The 13,635-nt window shown below is 41.3% G+C and overlaps 1 non-coding gene across 1 annotated transcript; it reads right to left on the reverse strand.

Annotated features, from left to right (window-relative positions):
- Positions 1–6,099: 6,099 nt before the first annotated feature.
- On the reverse strand, positions 6,100–6,174 carry Trnas-cga (transfer RNA serine (anticodon CGA)). The gene has a single exon. It is a non-coding gene; the product is annotated as a tRNA-Ser (tRNA).
- Between the last annotated feature and the right edge of the window lie 7,461 nt (positions 6,175–13,635).

The following is a 13,635-nucleotide window of genomic DNA, read 5'->3' on the forward strand; positions in this document are numbered from 1 at the left end:
GCGCTCAGGAATGTAATTGAAACTACAATGCTTCAAGATTCATGGGATACTCTAGGCAAGAATTTTGTTTATGAAGAAATGTTTGGTTCCAGTGGCCGCGTATTACACACACAGGTAGAAATACACTATTGTTCCACAGCAGTGCCAGTTTCTGTTTGCTTTCATCCACTTACACGTGAAGTGCACATTTGTGTGTGCAGATAATGCAGAATGGACAGTGTTGCTGGAGGAACGGGTGTGATGGTTAGGGGAAGGGTGGCGAGAGAGAGAGGGAGGAGGAATGTACCCTTCTGAGGTACTCTTTCTACATTAAGTGTGCCGATTCTTCCTGCTCTGGCATACACTGACCATCGTGCAAGAACATACCTGTATGTAACGTAAACAGAAGATGTGAGGACTTTTTAATTCTAATTATGCCCTTTATTCCTCGACAAATATGAGCTAACGACGATCTGGTGTGAGGGTTTTGCTACTGGGAAGCTTGGTATACTGTGCAAAACGACACCCAGCTGGTGTGAATGTGCACATACCGTAATTCTTCGGACGCTATACACATATAAATGATAATGACACTATTTGTCGCTAATTTTATGCTGTTGGAACGTAAATTAATGTGATTGGTGTTGCGACATATCACTAGATGTGTATGAGAAGTGATCAGAGTACTATTCGCTACATTACGTCTGTCTAGCCGTAAATGGAGGATAGATTTGATGTACGGAATTGGGATTTCAACACATAGACATATGTACTTAACCGCAAAAGGTGATAGATTCATTTCATAAACGGCTGCATAATATATCAAAGCAGGGGTTCAACTGGATCTTTTGTATCATACAAACAGGGCAGACAATACAGCTCTAACATCGTGGATACAAAGTTCATCCTCTCATCGGCTCCCCTAGGCCGATCCTCTTATGTTAGTCGAACTATCGACTTCGATGTTTATTACAGTACGCCAGCCCATATCGGTGACGTCTCTCCAACCCTTTTGTTCACCGGGACGCTGTTGATTATCAAATAGTGCTGGATGTCAGTTCTTTACAACAGTGGTGTGAGAGAGTCTTGGTGGGATGCAGGACCTTCATGAAACGCTGATTTAAACTATCTGGAATCTGTTCTCAAATGTGTTTAGCTGGAACACCTAAACGTCGAATAATTTTCCAGATCAGAGAAGAATCGAAACATCTAGCCTGTGTGAGTGTGGACTATTATTTTTTTTTTCGGACTCTATAGACGTATAAACGATAATTGTATTGCTTGTCTGATATGCGTATGTATTGGAGTGTAAAGCTATTGTAGTCTGAGTTCTGACATGCACGAAATATTGATGTGGGTGTCAAGTGGACAGAATATGTCCATCCATAAGAGAGGTATAGAGTGCCTGTCCAGCCATAGAGGTATGAAATATTTCATATGGCGAATTACGTCCAGTCACAAGAAGGATATAGACTTATGTAAGAAATTGATCTTTTCTGAGCCACAGTTGTCATGAACAGATATTTCCGATACCTCGCTTATTGGTGAATATAATATAGGTACGAACGAGGTTTGCCTTGTTTCTACTACCTATTTGAGAAAAGACGTTGAAAGTCTCTCTTTGTGTCGTCGGTCATGGAGGTTAGACAGTTCCTCAAGCCTCTTGTTCGACTGTGGGGTATACTGGCGTTCTACAAATACTTGGTTGACAGAACATCGATTGTGATGTGTTGTTTGCATCAAGAGGGTGAAACACCGATGGAAGAGACATTTTCTGGTTATCTAGACAAGAGAAACTCATATGATTATGAATAACTGTGGTTGGCATTGTGAAGTATAACCATGGTCTGAAATCTGTATGTTATTGACATCGGTACACGTTAAAAATATGGGTGGAACTACCAGTTTCCTCTATTTCCGTGTTTTCACATAAAAATCTCCGCAGGCAAGATAGGTACCTAGTTCCTCAACGCTTTTCGGCACACCCACTCCACGTTAATGTTTCCCTAGTAGGAAGTGCAGTGTGGTTATTAGACATACGACTTTCTTTCACGGTTTTTCGTCTGTAAGACTGTGTGACGGATTCCATAGTCTTTTGAAACATGTGGCCCAACGGTACAACACGCGCCTGCGCTGAGACTCGCAGAACCTGGGCTGGCGCAGTGCATGGTCCCGGACTGGCGTCTGACGCTGCCGGCTGCGTCAGCCAGCTAACACGGCCAGGGGAATGAGTCGATGCTTTTCCGGAATATTCTTACCCTCCCGGTGTTTGAGAGTACAGGTTGGACTTAGGTTGTAGTGGGAAGGTGGTGTATACGGTTCAGTGATGTTGGTTATTTTAGTGTCGTTCATTCCACTCATAAATTTGTGGTGATCTTTTTTACAAGCATAATACCTAGCGAACACTCTCAGCAACAAAGAGCCTGCTACATCGTTGGTGAGGTGGTTGTGGCTGCAGTGTCCCTGGCCCTGCTTACTGTCTCGCGGTGTGTCGCTGTGGCACTCCCGTGAGTGTTCGTGGATGCATTGATGAAGGATCGTTATCCAGCACAACTAAAAATGGAGTGCTAAACAGTTGTAACTCGATTTTTAGGCATTGCATCTCCTGGAACCTCGCCTCAAAACATTGACGAAGCTTAACTTAAATTGTTGATTGTCACCAGAACTTATTTCTTCATGCAGTTGAAGGGATGAAAAACATTCGAAACAAGTTAAGTTGCCACGACTTAATTACCTTTCAAATAGATAACGTTTGTGCACGAATACATTAATTTTACCGCACATCTCAACAATTAACGGATCCTATCCTCGAAGTGACTCACTTAAGCTGTTTAAATGTCTTGTAATGGCAGTCAGGAAGTCCAGACCGGTATCCATATCTCGTCACTGAGTAATGATTGCCTCTCTCCTTTCATTTAAAAAACAATACAATTTCTTATCGAATTACGAAAACTACACCGAGAATTTTGCCCCTGCTAAGCCACTCTACTGTGCAGTGATAAGGAATATCACCATACACTGCTTCCAGATAGTGCAAAAAGCTTTTGAACTGGCAGTGGTTATCACTGTGGCGCCTTGCGAAATTTACACTCTTCGCAGAGATCTTCATGACGTCGGTACAATTCACACTTTCAGCACAAAGGGCGTCCTGGTGCACAAAAGAGTATATGCTTGATATTTCTTTCCGAAATTCGACTTGATATTTTTAAAATTCAGGCAACTCACGAAACCTTGCAGGCTTGCAATCATTTGCAGCGCACCGTCTGTTGCCACCGAACAGAGTTTGTTTCGTGGCAAGCAGATGTTTTCTACACACAGACAACCTGAAATACATCTTTACTCATGGTTGTGTACTCCATCGGAATCACGTCTAACAAATCCTCGGAAACCTGTAGTTTCGAATTAACACCCCTCAGTAATATTTCGAGTTGCGAAAAAGTTCTTATCAAACAAAAGCTGTTCTCCTCAGCTTGGCGAAAATGGCAATGACTTGCTTCTAGTACTCATTGTCCCCACAACTTTCACTATGAAGCGCAAGACATAACTAAGCAACAGGCACATAAGGCATCCAGCCCTATGGAGCTGCCTTGGAAGAGCCTGACATAGGCGAATAAGTCAGGGTTGCTGCCTGGTGGTTGCGACAGAGGACAGCAGATGCCATGGATATAATTAGTGAGTTTGAGTGGTAAACACGCTTTTTTGTTGCCAGATATAACTGATAAGACCAGATTTTTTTTGTCCATGTGAGACAATAGTTAGAGGGAATATAGCCTTTGGCATACAGCTCTGCAGGATTTTCACGATGCTTAAGCTATATGAAAACATGTGTTTACTCCAATTTTCTCAGTTGCTAAGAATACAGGGTGGGAGATATGGGTAGTTAGCAGACAGATGTTTCGCTATTGTTCACAGGTCAGCATGTGACAGTCTGCAGAAAGAATTTGCCTCAGAGTCCAGGAATGTCTTTGAAGCCAGAACATTGAATGGTTTGTGAGATATTCTAGATAGGAATTTTGTTTACAAGGAACTATTGGTTTTAAAACATATTACCTGTCCCTCTCTCTGCTGCAGGTATTGAGAAACCTTTTAGCATTAATGGCAGAATGCTCTGTAAATAGCCATATATTATTGGAGGCTGCTGTTGAAACTTTTGACAGTGGGGAGGTTTGAAATGTATTTGAGGATGGTCTTTGTGAAAATGATCACAGCGTCTGTAATTTATGAATGCAGAGGACTGCTGGCTACATACCACACACGCACACACACACACACACACACACACACACACACACATACACACACACACACACACACGCGTGTTGAGAATGTATGTATTTTTCTAGACCGGAAGCAGCTTCTGTTTGGTCCTGTGCATCTGTACACATGAGACTGAGTGCATGACTGAGTCCATATTTGAGTTTGAATCCTCCAGAATGGACCACATCATTATTGTGAAATCATAACAAGATTCCACCTGTCATTTCAAGTGACAGCTGCTGTCAGTACTGTGTTGCGTGCCTCACTGTAGTTCCACCGGCGGCCGTCAGGTATCACGACAGACCGCAGCATGCATGGCAGACCATCTAGAAACTACATCACCTACAGAGTGCCAAGCAGGCCAAACCATGATGCATCACCTTCCCCCCTGCACTCTCGCACCCCCCTCCCCCCGGCAACTCTGGGCCTCATACTGTGTGTTGAATACTAGAATATGAGCATCGCGTGTAGTAGTAACAGTTGTAGTTTTCAATCTCTGCTGCAGTAGGACTCAGTAATTTGCGAAGTTTTTTTGTGTTGTTTTTGTATCCTACAGCATAATGTTGTAATTTGTAGACAAAGTAGTATTACTCTTTGTGCAGCTCCTTTTAGCTTGGTGTTACTATCAGTAGTAGTTACGTGTAGTCCGATTTTTTAAAATCACTGCACATTTCGTTTTTTAATACTCCTTAATATCTGTGCTTATACCACTTTAGGGTGTTGTTTCAGTTATCGTTTTGGACTGAGGCTTTTTCCTGCCAACTGGCAAGTGTATCAGAGAGATTTATTTCGACTTGTACGTAAGGGAGTGACGTATGGTGAGTTACTATTTATTTTCAGTCTTTCTGCTACTAATTTCAAGTGGTATTGTGAATTTTTTCCATCAGCTGTGTGACATATTGCAACTTTAGACAGTTGTTGGTAACACTGTGCATATAGATGTGTAATTAGGAGCGTTCTTTACTTCAGTTTCCCACGAAAGATAAATAAAACACTAACCTAACTTTCCTGTCCCACAACTGGAAAGGGACTGACCACTTCCCGCCATTTCCAGGGGTGAATTGGTGGCAGGGTGTGCAGTGTCAATGATGTCACGGGAGTTAGGGAGGGGTATGGTATGTAGGTTAGTGGAAGTACCCCAATTTCCCTATTTTCCGCCAAAATTCGAATTTCCCTCCATGATGTCAGTGTGATGTTGCCACATCTATGGCTGCCATCTAGGCTGTAGCCTTTGATAAATTTGGTAAAAATGCTAGCTGTGCCAGAAATTGCGTAGCTCCACTACTGATCCATATTTAGCCATACCCATTCTGTGTGGGTGGTTGGTGGTACACTAATGGAAGTTTAGTACTTGGCCTCAATTTATGGAGGAATGCACATGCATGCTCAGCGTTTTAAGGGACAGTTGGTGAAGTGCATTTATTTTCATGAGTATCTTTAACGACTGTTCACTAGGAGTGCCAGTCATAAATGACGTGAGTTTTAGTTTTATATGACACAGATCATTTTAATGAGTATCTATAATATACAGAGTAGATTACATATCCAACTGTGTGTGGAGTATTGCTTATTTATGTAAGTGTGCACTTTACTTGTGTATCGGGTACAGATGTAAGTGGGATGCTGTAATTGCTTTTGACATGAATTTTGTTTTTATTGCTAAGAAGTGTTTGTATCAACTGCCCGTGTCTCCTTTAAATAATGGCTTATATTGCATATTGCATATATATTTTTAAGTGTGCTCTCTTATGTTGTAATTTGAGCTGCTAGTGTGGGTTGCTTTCATAAATGTACTAATAAATTTTATTATCACGTTTGAGGAGCCATTCTGGAATGATGTACCAAACCGCAGATTAAAACTGTGTGCCCGACCGAGACTCGAACTCGGGACCTTTGCCTTTCGCGGGCAAGTGCTCTACCAACTGAGCTACCGAAGCACGACTCACGTCCGGTACTCACAGCTTTACTTCTGCCAGTATCCGTCTCCTACCTTCCAAACTTTACAGAAGCTTTTCTGCGAAACTTGCAGAACTAGCACTCCTGAAAGAAAGGATATTGCGGAGACATGGCGTAGCCACAGCCTGGGGGATGTTTCCAGAATGAGATTTTCACTCTGCAGCGGAGTGTGCGCTGATATGAAACTTCCCGCGAAAGGCAAAGGTCCCGAGTTCGAGTCTCGGTCGGGCACACAGTTTTAATCTGCCAGGAAGTTTCATATCAGCGCACACTCCGCTGCAGAGTGAAAATCTCATTCTGGATGTACCAAACCACTGGATCTGTGTGCAGTTGTCTACTCCTGGGGCCTTGTTTCGACTTAGGTCTTTCAGTGCTCTGTCAAACTCTTCACGCAGTATCATATCTCCCATTTCATCTTCATCTACATCCACTTCCCTTTCCATAATATTGTCCTCAAGAACATCGCCCTTCTATAGACCCTCTATATACTCCTTCTATCTTTGTGCTTTCCCTTCTTTGCTTAGAACTGGGTTTCCACCTGAGCTCTTGATAGTCATGTGAGTAGTTCTCTTTTCTCCAAAGGTCTCTTTAATTTCCCTATAGGCAGTATCTATCTTACCCCTAGTGATATACGCATCTACATCCTTACATTTGTTCTCAAGCTATCCCTGTTTAGCCATTTTACACTTCCTGTCGATCTCATTTTTGAGACGTTTGTATTCCTTTTTGCCTGCTTCATTTACTGCATTTTCGTATTTTCTACTTTCATCAATGAAATACAATATCTCTTCTATCACCCAAGGATTTCTGCTAGTCCTCGTCTTTTTACCTACTTGTTACTCTGCTGCCTTCACTATTTCGTCTCTCAAAGCTACCCATACCAGAAATATGTATCATAAATTAAATTGAAGCATTTATAATGAGTTAACTTGACTAACAGTTCACAAAGTCACTTTGTGTTATCACTGCGGCCGTTATGGCCGAGTGGTTGTACGCGCTTCAGTCCAGAACCGCGCTGCTGCTACGGTCACAGGTTCGAATCGTACCTCGGGCATGGATGTGTGTGATGTCCTTAAGTTTAAGTAGTTCTACGTCTATGGGACTAAAGACCTCAGATGTTAAGTCTCATAGTGCTCAGAGTCATTTGAACCATTTTTTTGTGGTATCACTACACGTGGCAGCCGTTCGTTGATAACAAGGCATCCCAACCATTTAATCCGTAATCTTTAACACAATGTAAAATCACGTGAAAGTATTTACAATAAACAATCTTCCCCCAAACATAAGTAAGCTTAAACTGAAAAGATAAAAATAGTTATAGCTCACAAGTTTTCAAATATCTGAATTCAAACTATGACAGAGCTTGTTCCTGGTTTGGGAAAAATGTGGTGCGGGAAGGAAACAGAAAGAAACACTCCTGGCGCTCGGCGACTCAGCGATATCTCTTGATATAAACAGCATGCCCTGTCGATGTGGATCAATTTGCTGATTTTCTTCCTATACTGCCTCAAGATGGCAGAATAACTGTACCACACTATTGGTCCCCATCACCAATGAAAAATTTTGATACACATAAATCACACAGGCATGCATTCAGGGTTCTAGTCGCAACAGGAGGTCACAGGATCAGGTAATGGTACTCAACATACAAATGCAATAGGCATGTACAACTGCTTTCTAGAGGGTTGCTATCACCACATCCGGGCAGGTAGTGGTAACTCTACATTGATGAGGCAAAAATTATGAGATAGTGATATGCACGTACACAGATGGCACTAGTATCGTGTCCGCGAGGTATAAATGGATAGTCATTCGTAGAGCTGTCGTTTGTACTCCGGTGATTCATTTGAAGAGCTTCCCGACGTGATTATGGCCGCACTACGGGAATTAACAGACTTTGAAAGCGCAGTGCTAGTTGGAGCTAGACCCATGGGACATTCCATTTCGGAAACCGAATTTAATATTCCAAGATCTACAGTGTCAATAATGTGCAGAGAATACCAAATTTCAGACCTTACCTCACACCACGGACAACGCATTGGCCGACGTCTTTCACTTAACGACCGGGAACTGCAGCATTTGCGTAGAGTTTTTAATGTTAACAGACAAACAAGCATAACCGCAGAAATCAATGTGGGGCATATGGGGTACGTATCCCTAAGGACAGGGCGGCAAAATCTGGCGCCACTGGGCTATAGTAGAAGACGACCGCCGCGAGTGTCTTCGCTAACAGCACCACATTGACTACAGCTCCTCCCCTGGGCTCGTCACCGCATCGGTTTGACCCTAGACAGACAGTTGCAAAACCGTGGCCTCGGCAGATGAGCTCCGATTTCAATTTGTAGGAGCTGATGGCAGGACACGAGCGTGCGTCGATCCCACAATCCTGTAGACCTAGGTTGTCAACAAGGCACTGTGCAAACGGATGGTGACTCGATAACGGTGTGGACTGTGTTTATATGGAAAGGACTTGGTCCTCTGGCCCAACTGAACCGATCACTAATTGGAAATGGTTATATTAGGCAAGTTGGAAGCCATTTGCGGCTAGCCGTTCGTGAACTTCATGTTGCCAAACAACGATGGATTTTTTTATGGATGACAATGCGCCATGTTATCGGACCACAGTTTTCGCGGTTGGTTTGAAGAACATTCTGGACAGCTTAAGCGAATGATTTCACCACCGAGATCATCCTACATGAATCCCATCGAGCATTTATGGGACATAATGAAGAGCTCAGTTCGTGCACAAAATGCTGCACTGGAGGCTCAGTATTTCTGCAGAGGAGTTCCAAACGACTTGAATCCTTACCGCATAGAGTTGCTACACCATGCCGGGCAAAAGAAGGTGCGACACGATATTAGGATGTGTCCCGTGACTTCCGTCATCTCATTGTACATCAGGAACTTTGCTACAAGAAACTGTTCTGATTGGTTCGTTTCGGAGTTTGTAGAAACGCGTTAAAACATGGTAGACAAATGAAATATTAAGAAAAACTGAGCTTGACCTAAAATTAGTTGTAGGTACATAAAACTCGATAGAATAAACAATAGTAAGTGAGATAAATCTTCACCAAGTTTTGTTCGAAGGGATAAGTCTCAGTAGTCTGGTTGTCTTGCTACTCAGAGTTGCTCACACCATTTGGTGTGACGGATAACAACGTAGATTCTTAGGCGATCTTTGTTAACAACATAAAGCAAATCTCTCTGTGCACAATATTGTGGCGTAGGTTTGTAACAAGGCATTGCAGACCACAGTGATACTTAACGTGTAAATAAAATTCTCCTACGAGTTTGTAATACGTACGTATTTTAATAGAAATAGAATTAAGTCCAAGGTATTCATCAGTTTTATGTCACTGATGCGCAGGGTTTTTCATGAGTACCTCTGGGGTGTGGGAGAGGGTAGGGGGGGGGGCGTATTTTAAGATGGCAGCTCAAAATCGGCAAAACTCAGATAAAATAGACACACATCAGCAGATAGCGCATCTCTCAAAGTTTTTAACTCACGAGCCGGGCCACGTTTGTGACACGACAAACCTCATATACGGGTACGAGATTGCAAGGTGCGTGCTCGCGCAGCGACAGCACCCCGCTTTTGAAACCTGTTCATTGGACTGCCTATCGGCAGGTGTGAGATAATTCGATGTGACAGTACAGAGCAGCTGATTTGCCTATATGTTCTGACTCGCTTGCTGCCTACTGGTACGCTCTGCAACAATGCCATGGGGCGTGGTACGAATAGAAACTTGGAGGCTGATTACCAGTGACAGCACAAAAATCACAGCATGCGCTACGTGTCCGGTGTGGATAAACCGCCTCTGCTGACGTCTCTGAAGAAGAACGTTTGCCCTGTCATCGGTTCGGTAATGCTGTGAATAAGCATGTATGTTGTGCAGGCTCGATAGATACTGGGTCAGCATTTTATTTTTTGTATGATGACAACGTTTTAGACGTTTTTGAGACAAGCGAGAATTCTCTTTAATTAAAAAATGCTACAAACGTCTGAGAAAGTGAATTTGTTCATCTCCGCGATATCGGTATAAAATGATATGAAACAACTAAAAGTCGGAGTTCAGAACTGTAACTGACGGAATCGGATAGCACACCGGATGAAACCATTTACTCTACGTATAAACAGGAGTTGGACTGATACCATTCAAGTAATTTGATGTTTCTTCGATCTTTAATATAGATTTATACATTGATGTAATGAAGAAACTATGGCCACAAAAATGACGAATTAGAACGGATCAGTCTAGTGCTTTACTTTCTGAGAACGTATCTGCTAACAAAGCGCCGTAAACACACCCGGCGTTTTCACTATTTCTCGTTTAATTTTAATCCTATCTTGAATGAGAAAAGGAGGAGCAACAAGTGTTTTTTCAATGCGTTCCACTGTTGGCACGTAAATCCCTCTCAATGCCCGGAAAGCACTCTGTCTGAATGGCCGACAAAGGTTGGTGGGGCTTTCTGATCTTCCACTAATGAATGTAATAAAATCCCTTCTGCTTGTTTATCTGCGAGTGCCATTGTATTGAGGTTTCATTCTCAGCAGACGCATTATTATGTTTAAATGCAAAATGATCTTCCAGAGCAGCACAGAATATTCACAAAGGGAGGGTTTGCCCCTTCATATGTAATTTAGGAAGCACGTCAGTTGGTTCCGATGTAGTGAGTATTATCCTCTTGCGCTGAATAAAGAAACAACCACAACACACTTTCATGAAGACGAACAAAGACCAGATTATATGAAGTACACGGGAAACCTTCTCGTTAAATTTAGGGAATATCTGACAAATCGCGAATGTTGCAGCTAATTGTGTACGTATATTTCAAGTAACATTAAAACTTATCTCTCACAAATTTCAGTTGTAAAAAGTATTGTATAAGGAAGAAAACACAGCATAGTTACTCGCCGGCCGCGATAGTCTCGCAGTTGTAGGCGCGCAGTCCGGAACCGTGCGACTGCTACGGTCGCAGGTTGGAATCCTGCCTCCGGCATGGATGTGTGTGATGTCCTTAGGTTAGTTAGGTTTAAGTAGTTCTAAGTTCTAGGGGACTTATGACTACAGCAGTTGAGTCCCATAGTGCTCAGAGCCATTTTTGAACCATAGTTACTCCTTTTCATCGTAGAAAATTATGGTGCACGCAGAGCCAATGTTAGTTAATTCACATAGAGCCCTAACAATTTACAGGAGCTGGCCGCGGTGACCGAGCGGTTCTAGGCGCTTCAGTCTGGAACCGCGCGACTTCAACGGTCGCAGGTTCGAATCCTGCGTCGGGCATGGATGTGTATGATGTCTGTAGGTTAATTAGGTTTAAGTAGTTCTAAGTTCTAGGGGACTCATGACCTCAGATGTTAAGTCCCATAGTGCTCAGAACCATTTGAACCAATATACAGGAATTGTTTACAAAGATAATTTTGAAACACATGCGTATAAAAAAAGAGTCTGAGGTGTATTTCCCGAAGTTAGTCGCTCATAAGAGTTAAATGTATTGCATCGCACCGTGTACAGTTCCATAACTAACAGGAAGAATAGAGAAGCATCGATTATATGTATAATGAATTCGACTAGAGTCAAGACAAAGGATGTAGTTCCAAACACTAAATATCAAATTGTACACTCAACATGAGTACAAAATTAATTCGCTAATATATTTTTGTAATTTAATAATAAATAAACTTCGACAGAAGTATCTGCTTGAACTAGTGGCAACTTAAGCACGTCAGTTTCCATGCTGTTTTTTTTTATTTACTAAGCAACCCTCCAGTACACAACAGGGAACTTTGTTTTAATTAATTATAGAAAGCGTCGTACAATCTTCACGATACTATAAAATGAAAGTTCGCTGATCTCTACAGCTTATTGAAGGATTGAGAGACAGTTGAGAGCTTGAGGAAACCCTAGGTAAAATTGGAATGAAGCAGAAGAAAACAATACAGCAGAAGACGAATGGGTAGCTTTGAGAAATGAAGTAGGAGCATAAAGATAAAAAGACAAGGGCTAGTAGAAATCGCTGGATATTTTAAAGGCGGTGGGATTACATAATGGGCTTGTATAATAGAAACAAACCTGAGGCCAATGCAATAGAAAGAAAATAATGTGAAGATGAGATGGACGATATGATGTTACAAGAAGGATTCAGTACAACGTTAGAAGACTTAAGTGGGAACAACGTACATGGAGTGAACGACATTGCCTTAAAATTATTGAGATACTTGGGGCAGCCAGCCACGATAAAATTATTCCAACACTTGTCCAAGATAAATGAGACAAGCGAAATACCCTGAAACCTTACTGAGATTACCAAAGAAGACAGATGCTGATAGATATGATTACTATAAAACAGTTATCAACAACTGAAATTGGGGTTAAATATCTGTATCATTTATAAAAATATATAAGCTTCGCCTAAATTGCGTAAACTGGCACCATGTTAAAAAGTATCCCATCGATCGGCAATATTTGTCAAAACTTTTCAAATGCTGTAACTTACAGTATTTCCGCATTTGAACTATTATATTATTCATCAAAATAACATTCCTATATTGCTGATCTAACTTACAGGTTAAACTGAATTTGTCAAAGAGCATTTCACCACATTTGCTGTAATGCATGACGAAGCTCCAAATTAAATATTACCACATCTCAATTGTCTGTATAATTGTTCCATAACAGTAAAAAAACTCACGTTAGTCAGTATGTGTCAACTGTCAGAATGCTATTACTGTGTCTAAAATGTGGATCAAAAAACATAAAGATATTAACAGTACTGATACACTTACATTACTTCCACATTTTAAATTTCTATCATATAATATGAATTCGCAAACACATTCAAAATACATAAATATGTTCACACAAGTGGTGTAACTTATAGTAGTTCCACATCTAAAATGCCTGTACTATTTAGCAAAAATATGTATGTACACAGACAAAAAGGTTATTTCAATATTATTACCACATCTAAAATATTTGTATATTGCCCACAAAACGCAGATTAGCTAACATATCTTGTCATCCATTGAAAGGGTGCACTTGAAGCCTAAAACATACTATACACTCTCAAATTAAGTGCCTCAATGCCATAGTCATGTTTAAATTTTTCTGCAAATCGCATATTGGCTAAAATACTGTGTTATTATGTAACTTACACTTAATACCTGACGCATGACTGTAGACTCTTAAGTACTACAATCATATTTTATGCTTAAACTGTCCATATTATTGTTCAATAACTCTAATAAACACCTAACAGCTAAAATAATATTATAAACAGGTAAATCAGGCATAGTTGATACTTCTTGTGCCTAAATGAGGTATGTTGTTGGTAGCACAAAAGCGAACTGACCAGGCATCATTTTAGGGGGAAGAAGATATTTGACATATATAACTAACGTTATTAACTGGATAATATATGTTCTGAAACTTAAGCTTTCAG

Source organism: Schistocerca gregaria, chromosome 4 (assembly GCF_023897955.1).
Source record: "Schistocerca gregaria isolate iqSchGreg1 chromosome 4, iqSchGreg1.2, whole genome shotgun sequence".
Lineage (NCBI taxonomy): Eukaryota > Metazoa > Arthropoda > Insecta > Orthoptera > Acrididae > Schistocerca > Schistocerca gregaria.